The 13,729-nt window shown below is 39.7% G+C and overlaps 1 protein-coding gene and 1 long non-coding RNA gene across 5 annotated transcripts in view; one reads left to right on the top strand and one right to left on the bottom strand.

The window, feature by feature from the left end:
• Positions 1-228: 228 nt before the first annotated feature.
• Positions 229-5,994, bottom strand: LOC310682239. Its single transcript, XR_014513799.1, has 3 exons — positions 5,694-5,994; positions 5,291-5,507; positions 229-1,381 (listed from the first exon to the last, which is right to left on the bottom strand). It is a non-coding gene; the product is annotated as an uncharacterized lncRNA (long non-coding RNA).
• Positions 5,365-13,729, top strand: part of ZFPM2 (zinc finger protein, FOG family member 2) — a 448,057-nt gene continuing 439,692 nt past the window's right edge. Inside the window, exons 1-2 of one of the 4 annotated variants that reach the window (XM_083450430.1) lie at positions 5,365-5,380; positions 11,427-11,535. The gene's annotated coding sequence lies outside the window, so the exon portion shown is untranslated. Of the gene's footprint in view, positions 5,381-6,104; positions 6,246-6,890; positions 7,113-11,426; positions 11,536-11,564; positions 11,780-13,729 lie in introns of those variants that run through there. The other 3 variants (XM_083450426.1, XM_083450428.1, XM_083450432.1) reach the window with 3 other exon arrangements.

Genomic DNA, 13,729 nt, shown 5'->3' with positions numbered 1-13,729 from the left:
CTACCCTAGGGAGTCTCAAAGTGGCTAACATTCTCCTTTCCCTTCCTCCCCCACAACAAACACTCTGTGAGGTGAGTGGGGCTGAGAGACTTCAAAGAAGTGTGACTGGCCCAAGGTCACCCAGCAGCTGCATGTGGAGGAGCAGGGACGCGAACCCGGTTCCCCAGATTACGAGACTACCGCTCTTAACTACTACACCACACTGGCTCTCAGGTAAGCCTGTGACCATCCTATTGTTTTTTGGACTCCAACTCCCATCATGCCTAGCCACCACGGCCAACCGTCAGGGATAATGGGAGTTATAGTCCAACAACATCTGTAGCAACACAGGTTTCTCACCCCTATTTTATAACTAAGACATTATTATGACACCCATTTCCAAAATACCTGCATGCCCTACTTTGAGTTCTGTGCTGCTTTCAGTCATCCCATTGCTGTAATTGGAGAGAGTGAAGAAGTGGCACTATTAGCCAGTTCTGTCTCACCCCGACCTTAGTGACTAAGTTTGACATTAAAAGCATGACAGCTGTGTACAGAACTAAGTGCTGTAGACATCTTAATAGCTTCCTCTGCCCCCCAAGCCACGGCCTTGGTTTAAATGGTTAAATGTATGGAACCACTCATAACCTGACGGCTTTCAGCTTTCACTTTGTATAAAATGAAATGCTAAATTACAGCTCAGTTTAATGTTACTAATTTAGTATTCTTAACAAAAGAGGTAAAAGATCAAAGCAGTGCCAGGAAAGATCACAAACATGCTGATACTGAGGAAGAGTGGGTTGATACTGAGGAAGAGTGGGTTGATATGTTGCATAAAGTACCCAAATAGATCTATGACATAGGCAAACCATGAACAAAGTTTCCTTTGTCTATTATATAATATTTTGATTTTAAATCCTCTCTGGTGCTTCATTTTATTTTGGCCTTGTTTTTATATTATTACATTTTGCTTATAACATATACTTTGCATATAAATGAGACATAACTACTACTATCCCATTCATCCAAAAATACTGTAAATCAAACCCCTGCATTTGCTTCTGGTAGTATCTGGCTTGAGTTATTCCCAGTGACTTTCCCTGCCTCTACTGAGAATATTTGGTTCAAAGGACTGGATTGTTACTTCTGGGAACTGGGTGGGACAGGAGCTACAGCTGAGGGCCAATAGTGCTGTTAGGAGATAGGAGACAGAATCAAGGGTAGGAAACCTTTTTAATTCCAAGGGCCGCATTCCCTCATGGGTAGTCTTCCAGGGGCCACAAACCATTGGTGGGCAGGGCGAGAGGCAAAAGGAGGCAGAACGGGAGGTGGGACTCTTAACTTTCTACAACAGGTTACATTCAGTTCTGAGGCTGGTTCCTGAGGTTGAGGTTCCTCACCCCTGCAATAGATAATAGATGCAATAAATTTCTACTCATGCAGATGAGTCTCATAATGATACCTAAACCCTTTCTGAGGGAGATTGTTCACCAGCATCCATTATAGCTGCTTTTGCCCCTGGCCGTCAAAATGATTCTGGAGGAACCTGTTTATTTGCTCTTATTTTAACAGATGCATATTACAGAGCTGGATTAATAAACCCACTAAAACCACAATATTTGAAGCACATTTTTAAAAACTCACATACAGTGTGAAAACTTTTGCTTGGGAGCTGAGGTCAGTGGCTCCAAAGGTCTGAAATCAACAGATCTTCAATGTGCAAATGTTTTGGTTTTCTTAGAACATACCATATCTTAGAGTATGATATATCATGCTCAGTCTGTGCTCTGCGCAAGATGCAGGAATAGACAGATGAAGAAGGAAAGAACGTGTGGTGTTTGTTGGTGTTCTGATGTAGGCTTTTATAGAGAATCCCTAGAGAGTGTAGCTGTTCCATATATGCTTGTTTCTTGCCATATTAACAACGGGCTTTGTATTCTTTTTCTTCTCTGCTCTTGGTAAACTTTTGTTGGTGCTCAGAAATTTGAAATCTTTTTCTAGCTCTGGAAAAGCCAAGCTAGTAACTGAATTTGGTAGCTCTTCAATTTAGAGAACGTAAAAGGGGAGCATGGAAAAAGAAAAATATTGGGTCTCACAAAAGGGTTAAGAAAGCAATAAAACTTTTTCTGGCGTATAAGAGAGGATGAGAGAAAAAGAGAAGACGACTTTTCCAGGAAATCATATGATACGCCTGCAATTAAGTCAAATAGGTTAAAGGCTTGTTATGCTAGGATTAACACATGATAAATACATCCACTGAATTACACGAAGATCTATGGGATGATTACGTATAAAAATTCCATGTAATGAGATGTATTTATCATCAAAAGGTCTGTGGCCTTTAATAAAATGTTACAATAATTATCGCACAAACGTGAAAAGTCAATAGAGGTACAGATGCCTTGTCTTCATTCCTTCATTGTGATTGGATTAATTTCAATGCCTCCAAGCCCTACTGACATTTAGCCTTCAAGAAGAAGGACTGGTGCTAAGGTTGCAACCTCTCAGCACGCCCTCTTGACTCGTCTTTTTTCTTTTGGATACAAGTCCCGCTCGTGACCCCTGGAGTCTGTGTAATCTCACTTGACAACACATGTATAAATTTGTGCAATGATTCGTGCATACATATTCCATCGGCAATAGGTAATATTTATTATCTAGTTTGTTTTTTAGGAATCAACCAAATGCACACCCAGGCACCATATGCGTAACAACAATTACAATCAAATATTAAAATGAAAACCCCTGACAAAGTTTCATGAGGTTTATAGGTGGATGTTGGAGGCACACTTCTAGTCAGGGAGTTACTGAAGCTGATGTCCGCCTTACTGTGTCTCACTTATTGCAACAGCAGTTAAGTTTCCACTGGAATCCACAAACTGTATGGAAAATAGTGGCGTCTTCCTCATGCCCCTCCTAAGCCTCCCAAGGTGCTGTCAGTTAATTTGAAAGTGCTTTTGGGTACTAGACAATCAGCTGTTGAGTAGGTAGGATGCATCACCACTTTTTTAGATGCTGAAGCCTGGAACGCTCTCTCCATTTCATGCCCTCTGTGTGTGGTATCACGTCAAGCCAACCTGTAATTGGTCACCGATGCTTTCAAACTGTGTGCCGTTTTATTTAATCCCTGAACCAATCTTAGTAACCCTCACTGAAAATTTAGTATTTTAAAAATGAATCATGCAGTACCAAGCTGCAGGGTTCATAGGACAGGTTACACTGGATCCACCCCATCCGATACATTGCTCTGATACCAGAAAGGGAAATCTGATGGTGGAGCTTTCCTGACAACTGCTATTGGCTCCTCCTAAGTCCTGGTCCAACTGACACTGGAGCTCTGTTGGTAGGGCTAAAAAGCAGAGACATTAGGGACACTCCAAGCAACAGTGTAGATTTACAGGATGCAAAGCTGCCCTGGGCCCTGGCAGTCCCCCACTCAGATTGGTGGGAAGTTTAGTACAATGGTACCTCAGTTTAAGAACAGTCCAGTTTAAGAACGATTTGGTTTATGAACTCCGCAAAACCGGAAATAGTGTCCCGGTTTGAGAACTTTACCTCGGTGTAAGAACAGAATCTGAACAGTGGAAGGGCACCGGCGGCAGGAGGTCAGGAAAGCATGTCTCGGTTTAAGAATGGTTTTGATTTAAGAATGGACTTCCGGAATGGATTAAGTTTGTAAACCGAGGTACCACTGTACTGGGCATGACTAAATCTCCTCCACTCGTTTCCCTCTCATTGCTTCCAGCTTGGAAAGGGGTGAGGGAGGATTTGCATAGCAGCTTTGCATTACATAGAACCATGCTATATGTCAGGAGTACATATTTTTGAGAAAGGATGTGCTGTGCTCTATAAGAAATAAGAACGCCATTTTAGTATCACTACTACCACCTGTGACCTTAGCTGCCGTGATTAAACATTGCATGTACATATACGTTGGTGTCAGGCTTTCTCCTGAATCCTGTACTCCTCCTGTTCAATGACATCTGCAGTGATGACATGTGGTAAGTAGAAGAAATTAGACTGTGACGCATAATTGAGAGAAGAGAGATCAGAACCCCCAGCAGAAAATTTTGGGCAGGGCATATGCGTGCACACGGGTGTGCGATCTTGATTCCTGCAAAGCTGTAGAACAAGGAGGTCTTTGTGCCGTTAGATATGACATCATGGTGTAATAAAAAGATAAGAATGCCACATATACTTACACAAGAATATTGTTGACCTCAAGGTCTCTTTGACAATATTTGACCTCAGTCAGATAATAATAGGGTATTTGACTAGTCAAGGGATTTGTAAACTAACCTTAATATGTTTCCTTTGCTTTGTGACCTTGATTTTAGTGTACATGCAACTGTTAATATGTTGACTTTGCTCTGTGATGGATACATTAGCATATTATGGAAGGATGTATGTTAATTATTTTCCAATTATTATTTTCCAATGATTATGTTTCTTTTTCAAAATGATGATAATAAATAAATTTAAAGAATGGGAAAACTTTTTAAGAAAATCATTTTTTACTTAATAGATTCAGATAAGTTGCTTTTTTTATTCACAAAATTGATTTTAAGTTTTCCCTGTCTCCTAGGATGCTAAACCAATAAAAATATTGTCCTTGTCCATAAATGGCAAAAGAAGTTTTGCTACAACCCCTTGTTTGGAAGTATAAAAGTCTACAGTGCGCTACACATAAAGGCAGCTGCCTGTTTTGGAATTTACAAATAGGCTAATTTTTATCAAAGGTTTTCCTTTCATGTCCTTTGACTACTAAGCTATAAGAGTTAACCAAAAGATAACTAAGCATTAACCCGTACTGCAGTTTTTATCTCCTTTGGCAATCCCCCTGGGTCTTCAGCTAAGTACATTAAATGGAGCATAAATCTTTCAGTTGTTTTCATTAAGTCACATATTTAGAATACATAGCCCAGTTTATTTGATCAATTGTAAAATATTAGCTGCCGCACTGAAGATTTGTGACATGGTTTGTAACAAGTGAACAAACGTTTCTGGAGCAGGCTGAAGGGGAAAAAAAGTGCTGGGCTGCATGGATAAACTAACAACAATTAAAGTTTGGTGTATTAATGTGCTCCCCCCCTTCAATATTCTTGAAATATATACTCAAGGCCAATGAAAAGCTCAGGCAACTTTGAAGATAATTCTAATATCAGCTTAATATTCTTTTCCATTTGTACTTCTCACTTTACCAATCCTGTGTTCCTTTTCAGGCCAGGCCTAAAACCCAAAGCGTATTGAAATTCTAAGAAAGACTAGGAGTGTTTATTTCATCATAAATAATGTGATTTATTATTCTTACCTCCTCTGTCCACATCACAGCAATCCTGGAAGAGACCTTATCTGACCTGCTGTAAAGGGAACCCACATTGCCCAGGTCCAGACTAAGCAGGTTTGCAAATTGATTTCCAACACAACCAAAATGGCTTCCTATAAAACCCATTGCTGTTGCACCATAACACAAATGTGATTGCCAGAGGGCTACAGCTGAAACTACACTACTGTTGAATATGTCTGTCCTGAAATTAAAACACAAATATATTTCTTTAGTGCCAGTGCACTGCCCAAGAGTTATTCCAGAGTGCATAAAATGCATTTTGAGGGAAAGTGTTGCCTTCAATGGAATGCTCTTATTTCCTTATCTATATCTTATCTTTCCCCCATTTCTTATTAAAAAAACAACCATCTTCAGTCTATTTACATACATTTAAGTAGTTTAGGCATAGTCTGATTCTTTCTATTTTTCTTTTCTGGTGCGTCATCCACACTTCTGCTTGTCCCGTGCTTTCTACGCATGGGTCAGAGCAATTTTGCCTACCGCTTTCCCCTTGAAAACCCGCTTTTTAAAGTGCTAAATCAGAGCACATGTGTATCTGGAGAAAACTCGAGTGATATTTGCTCTCATTCAGTGGTAAAGAAAAAGTTTCCCCAAGGGCAATAGCAGCGGGGAAAGCACAAGTCTGGATGAGCCCTCATATTAAAATCTTCTAGTCCACAAGCCTACAGGCCTTTCTCTGTCTCTGCCTCTTTTTCTCTCTCTGGCCTTCTTTAAATGGAACAGGAAACCATCGTTTCTCACTATGTGAAGAAGCCACAGGGAGTCTCAGGCCCTTGGCCCTCATCTCTTCTCCCCTACTGCAGCCAGGAGAGGAGATCCATAGTTCCAATATAGGCTTTGTTAAATCATTATGTTTTAACAGATGTACAAAACAGGTACAAAAATTAATAGCATGAAGTGCAGTTCCAGCACCTCTCAGGTGGGCGCCATTGCCATTATGAATTCTGGCACCTCTTTTTAAAAGAAAAAAGCACTGTTGAGGTGTAATGTATATGTTGCCAACTATATACAGTGGTATCTCGGGTTAAGAACTTAATTCGTTCTGGAGGTCCGTTCGTAACCTGAAACCGTTCTTAACCTGAAGCACCATTTTAGCTAATGGGGCCTCCCGCTGCATCACCGGAGCATGATTTATGTTCTCATCCTGAGGTAAAGTTCTTAACCTGAGGTACTATTTCTGGGTTAGCGGAGTCTGTAACCTGAAGCGTCTATAACCTGAAGCATCTGTAACTCGAGGTACCACTGTATCTGGCACATGTCTTCTTTAAGAGAGACCTAAAGAGGGCCCTAAACAAAGATGTACAGTGGTACTTCATGTTAAGTACTTAATTAGTTCCGGAGGTCCGTTCTTAACCTGAAACTGTTCTTAACCTGAAGCACCACTTTAGCTAATGGGGCCTCCTGCTGCTGCCGCGCCGCCGGAACACGATTTCTGTTCTCATCCCGAAGCAAAGTTCTTAACCCGAGGTACTATTTCTGGGTTAGCTGAGTCTGTAACCTGAAGCGTATGTAACCTGAAGCATACGTAACCTGAAGCATATGTAACCCGAGGTACCACTGTACTCATTCCTCCAAACAACTCAAGATAGCATTACTGACATGGATTCCCTGTCCTGTTCCCACAACATCAGTCCTATAAGGAAGACAAGCCTAAGGAAGAGTGATTGGCTCTGACTGAGCTGAAGGATTGAGGGTCTAAGAAATATTATTAGTCTAATGATAAGGTTTTATATAGAAAAAAGTTGTTACAAGAGATCAGAAAGCATCTAGCCCCACCTTCTCCCTGGTATGCTGGTTATTTTTATTTTTAAATATTGAACTAACTTCTTTGTATAAAAGGGTATTGTGAGAATCCACATGATGCTGTGTATACACCATATATTTATATGTGACCCCCTCCACCGCAAAATCTGGGAACTGTAGTTTGTTTAAGGTGTGGGGAATTGTAGTTACGTGAGGGTTAAACTACAGTTCTCAGGTTTCTGTGGAGAAACGGGTTTCAAATGTGTCTTAACACATATGGTGTGAACACAGGCTTACTGCAGCAGCAACTAAGCCTTATTTAATAGGAGGGGACAAACGTGTTTCATGACTCAGACCTTTTTTTGTTCTTTTAAACATTGCTTAAATCTCATTATGATGTTTCTTAACTTTCAGCATTCCAAGTGCTAAATAAGGATAGCAGAGCCCAGTTTCTGACTGCAGCGATCTAAATATTGCAAAGGAACGATCGTTGCACAGTCTGGTCTTACTATCAGTAATGTACTCTCAGGAATCAGTAACACGTTGTTAAAAATGGCTTGTTGCAGCCTCTCGTTGAACACGAGATGGAAGTAGAGAAGTTGGTGCTAACCTACGCTGCAATGCCACTTATTTTAAACATGTCATATGTTGAGTATGTGTGATAAGTTGTTGTTCCATGACAAATTATGTGAGTTGATTAGTAATCAGAAATGGGCATGGAAGGGGCCTCTCAATATGTGTCCCCCCCCCATATGTGATGGGCCTAAAAAGGACTTCTTAGATAAAAGACACAAAGCATGAAAGCAAAGTAAGACCTGATAACCCTATTTAAAAGAGGAGCTATTAGTAAATACCATTGCTAAACCACACAGTAAACATTTGAATGACTTTAGATTACTGTTAACCTATGGAGTGACATTGTTAATCAGACACAAAGTAGCTGTGGAGGCAATGCATATGTGTAAGTTAAGCAACTAATTTCAATTTTGCAAATATATAAAGTGGAAAAAATATGTGAAACTGTCATTTTCCATTACACCACCTTAACAATGCTAGGATACCTGGCATTAACCAATGGTTGCAGTACAGGTTTCACTAAATGCATCATTTTTGGAACGATGCAGATGTTTGATGTTATGCTGGTCATTATTTCCTTAACCACTGATCCTAGGGAGCTCCATGTAATATACAAATGTTTGTAATGCACAAATAATACCCCAAAAACTACCATAACCAAACTTAACCAAGAAAGTAGTTGGTCATATTTTAGGGCGTATGAATGCTGTATCTTATTTGTATTGGCTTTTAGTACCTGGGTCTAGGGGTCGATGAATTTGTCAGTTTTGGTCTCTCATTTTACCAGTCTTAAATTAAGTTTTCCCCTGCAGCAGTTTGCGAAAAAAGTTCTCATGAACATTTCTCATAAATTTAGTGTGAATTTCCCTTAATAAATGCATACCATTTTGACACTTTTTTGCAAAGCAATTTCCCCTAATATACTGCTTTTTAAATGTTATTTTCACTAATATATGCATTTCAATGCACATTTTACCACAATACTGTACTGTATATGAATGTTTGTAAACATTACTTGACTGCAGAACTGCATTGCAAAGTTTGGAGAACTGTGAATTTTAAAGGATACCTGTGGTTCAGTTTGCATATTGTCTAGCAAAGTATGCATTTCTAACTTAACCTGTAAAAAGCAGATGTTAGGCCAGAATAATAATAAATGTCCATGATTCCCCTGCAGTTCCACACAACAACTCATGATGACCCTAGAGCTAAGTTGGCAGGAACCAATATGAATAAAGAAACTTGCCTTAAATGAGGATAGATTATTTATCTATTTAGGCCAGTATTGTCTGGCAACAGTACTCCATGGTCTTTAATCTCATCTGCCAACTGATCCTTTCCATTGGAGATGTCAGAGATTGAACCTCGAACCTTTTGCATCTAAAGCGTGTACTCTACCACTGAGAAGTAGTTACTGTATTATAACTGACCATGATTCAGGCTTGTGCCCTGTGATTCTTCAGCGGTTTGACTTAACACTCACAGGTGCAATCCATTGTCTCTCCAGAAAGATGAATGCCAAGAACTACAAGAAAAAGATTCAGCTTCAGTTGCAGGCAACTGCTCACATAAAATACCACGCAGACCTCATTTATAAGAAGTATAAAAATTATCATTTATATGCGTGTGAGAGAGAGGTGGGGAGAGAGAGAGGGAGAGGGAGAGGGAGAGAGAGAGAGAGAGAGATTTTTAGCAGTGCAAAAGAACCCCGCTAATAACTGTAGGTCTGCCAAAGTATTTTCATACTATTCTGTCCTCATCAGAGTGATTCACTAATAAAACTTTGAATGACTCTACAGCCTGATGAGGTTAATTTATTTTGCATAAGAGTGAGAAAGCATTTATTGAGTGGGCTTAAGATTCGCTGTCCTCGTAGGGAGCAAAAGACCTAAACACTAGTGGAGTTTTCAAAGATAGAAATATGGCAAACAAGGGAGAGTGCTGTCAGTTGACATTTTGCTTTCATGCAATTGCTGATTGCTTTGCAACATCCTGTTGTTGTTGTTTAGTCGTGTCCGACTCTTCGTGACCCCATGGACCAGAGCACGCCAGGGATGCGTTGAGACTTGAATTGTAGATCATACCTCAGGATTTTAATGAAAATTTATTTCCCCGTTTTGAATGCACCTGTTGCCCTGGTCATGTGAGATTTCCTGGAGCCAATTAGAACAGTTTGAGAGCAGAGCAAGCGAACAGTGAGTTCCTTTTTGGAATAGAGAGTCTGTGCTTGTTTGCTTAAAGTAGGACATAACTTAAGGTTACCAGATTTTTTTCAATGAATCCGGGGACACTTTTCAACTTCATTCGGAATGGATGGATTTTGTCAGGGGACTGATTTGTAAATCCGGGGACTGTCCCCGGGAAACAGGGATGTCTGGTAACCTTAACTTAACTAGCAAAACAGATGATTTGTGCCTTGCTTTCACAAGAGATAAGATACCCAGAGGGACAGCTGGTTGGAGGGAAAATACATCATAATGATCAGGGATATTGATTCCAGGGACAGCGGATGTCAGTGGTGCTGGTAGGACCTACAGGTTCGAAATACATGCAAGTAAATGTCAAATACACACGTGTGATGCGCATACGCAGACACCATACTGCCATGTTTAGCCATAAATACAAACCAGGCAGCCAGAAATGCAAGGAGGCTGAGAAAAGGGTATTGAAAGAAGGTAAAGTACCCCACTCAGTCTTCCAGTTTTTCAAAACAGACAAGGTCTTTCTGCAGTCTGTCTCAGGAAATATGCTAAGGAAGTAGATGAGCAAAAACAAGATGAAAATGACTGGCAACTGATGGTGAGGAAAAGCTGCTAGATGCATCACGCGACTCCAGACTAATGCTTTCAGTAGATGGGCAGATAATACCATCATATTCAGAAGGACGTTTACAAAAAGCAGGAGAGAGCCGTGTGCATGTTTTTGTTTTTGCTTTCAAAATTCCAAGCATGTGACGTTAAAAAAAAAAAAAAGGTCTATCCATACAAATGTTCTTCTGTGTGATGCCTTGACTTTTGAATTATGGTATGCATAATTTTCTTGATTTTCCCCTCATGTTATTTATTTGTTAGTGAATCAGCTTCCACACACCTGCCTCAAGATGATGGATAAAATTAAATAAAAACAGTTAAAAACAACACTGATGAAATAAGGCCAGGCAAATTTTAAAAACAATGTGACATAGGCAACTGTGGTGTAGACCTGTTCATCCAGCTAGGAAACGTAAGACTTCCACCAAGAGGCAAGAATAGTTTTAGAGCTTTAGCTATATCCTTATCAAGTGTGAACCTCCAATAGAAATTTAATTCTCTGCAAGCTGTGTAAGGCTCCTCTTCAAGCTGGATGCTGTATTTAAAAATCATGTGAAAAGCTCCATTGTGGCCAAAATGTAGAAAATATCATGTCAGGATTAAAATAGCAACTTTTATTTCATGACCAGCGATGATTTGCGTGGGATGGGAATGGAGACAAATGTGGGAGGGGCCCTTGTTGGGTGGGCCCTTGGCCTGATCCAGCAGGCTCTTGTGTTCTTATGGGAGATGCACAGTGCAATGACATTCCACCACACATTGTGGGTGTGGGACACTGTAAGTCAGGGATGGGGAACCTTCAGCTCCCATCATCCTGGTTCTGCCCCAGACCAACATAGCAGTAATGTAATAATGTCACTGTCTTTAAACCAAAGGTTATCTTGTGTATGCTGCTGCTTTTTTTTGTTGCATTGCATTGCATTTGGTTTATTTACACTGATTGTTTTACAATTTTATGTTTTATTTTTCAGCATTTATTACTGATCACTGCTCGGAGTAAACAAGATGGGGCCAATGTAGCATGTGATTAGGAACCAAAGGACTGCTGCTTGTGGCAAGGTGGCAAACAGGAGAGAGGAGGTAAGAGGAGGTAGGAGGTAAGAGGAGGTAATCCTCTCACCACCATCTACAGCTACCCCCTTTCTCCTGCTAACTTGCACCTGCTGAGCCTCTTACCATTTGGCAAGTCAGCCCCAGCAGCTGAGAGCAGCATTAGTTGTGTTATCAAGGCACCTGCAGCCAATCTGCATCTGGCTGCAGCACCAACTACAAAGCATAGACAGAGCCACTGCTACAATTGTTTTAACTATTTCTTCAGATGAAGGTCAGTATGGAAATAATAATAATAATAATAATAATAATAATAATAATAATAATAATAATGCAAATAAACAAATTCACCAAATTAATTCAAAAATATTGAATTATACCTGAAAGTAGATCCTATTATTTCTAGGTGAACTGAAGGCGAATTAAGTGTCTTTTGTGTAGAACTGTTTAATTGTTTAATTGTTGCCATTGCAGTTACCATTTTTAACCTATCTGAAAAGTGATGTAGCTGTTTACGTTTTAAAGATCACAATTGTTGGGGGGGGGGGAATAAACAAACAATTGTTCACATTTACACTGTGTATAGGTTTCAGTGCTTTCTTAGTCTATTTTATACTTTAAGCAGAGCAGCTTGTAAAATTCTGAAGGCTGAAAAACAACACTGAGGACCGAACTGTGAATGAACTGTGAATTGAACTGAAACAGATTTGGTTACTTTCTCATACAGTCATAGAATTGTAGAGTTGGAAGGGACCCAAAGAGGCATCTAGTCCGACCCTCTCCAATGCAGGACTCATTTGGAAGGGGTGAACTAGGGTTGGAACAAATTATTTTTTGGAAGTGGAGACCTGGAACTGGAACTAATTCCTTTTAAAAATGAACTTTCCAAGCACTGTTACTGATAAAACTGTATATTCATTATGCATTGAGAAGGCTGTATTCATGAAAGGTGGCTTAAAAATATTTGACTATATATAATCATATACAGTAATAAATAAAATTATAGTTGCTTAAACATTTTAGATTTTGAAAATACATTTTACAAAGCCCTTTTACAACAACAAAATAATTAGCTTTTAAGAGTCAGCAAATTGTCTGTTAGGCTTGTGTAGTAGTCTGGGCTGAACTACATAATATCTGTTTGCTTGTTTCTTCCCATGCCTACATTGGCTTAGCAAAATACTGTCATTTTCTGACTCCATCTGCTATATATGATATGATGAATGTAGCCATTCTTCTTTCCCCATCATTACAGCTGGTCTTTGATCCAAAGCAGCTAATTTATATTTACCATCTATCAGCTACCATCATAAGTTTTAGGGAAAGAGGCTCAGGCACACCTGGGCAGAATGAATTTTCTTTGATGCAGTTGGAGAATATCTCAAAATGTGATTAAGAGTCATTCATCCTACTCTTGATGGGCCACATGGGAATCATCTTTAACTTTCATAGCGGAGAGCATTTGTTTGCTTAAATCACCATAAATACTTCCAAATTCATTTGATGTTATAATCTGCTGCCATCATTACATCACAGTCATCTAAGGGTACCTGTTTTCCCTTATATGTTGAGATCAAGTTGCATATAGCTTCCTAGGCCAGCATCTCTTCCCAACCCAACATGGAAATTAATATCAACTGAGACTGAAGTTAAAGGTTTACTTGTATTTAACAGCTGTAGATGTATGGTTACAGGATTACGTCTTCTGCAAAAACTTGTTGACATGTTAATATATTTAAGGAAATCCCTGACAGTCACAACATAAAACACTCCTAATTTCAGAATTGGGTAATTTTACACAGCATAGTCACAGTCCAAACCTGTTTGCATGTAGCCATAGTTAACTACTCTCAGCAGTGCCAGTTAACACTTTAGCAGGGATTGCATACAACAAGGAAGGTGATGTTCAGTACAGTATATCCAGTTGAGTCTATAGATATGTGAGGCCCTGGCTGGTGGATTGTATTGTGGAATTGTGCTCAGAGCAGCTATTTGCACACGATTCCTCATTTAGCTGGGGATATTACTGTAACTCTATTAAACACTAATAAGAACTGAACCTATCAGGTTGGATAGAGAGAGATGGCTGTCACAGGGCAGGAAATTAGTATATAAACTGAAGGGAGTATCAGCATTAGGGAAAGTAATCTGTACCTGTGGCTTGAACAGCACAACCATAAAATGGTGCAAACTGCACTTTGTTTCATCTTTGTACATAAAAAAA

Source organism: Podarcis tiliguerta, assembly GCF_965153285.1.
Source record: "Podarcis tiliguerta genome assembly, chromosome: 7".
Taxonomy (NCBI): Eukaryota; Metazoa; Chordata; class Lepidosauria; order Squamata; family Lacertidae; genus Podarcis; species Podarcis tiliguerta.
The sequence above is the reverse complement of the archived record's forward strand: the minus strand, read 5'-3'. Positions and strand labels throughout refer to the sequence as shown.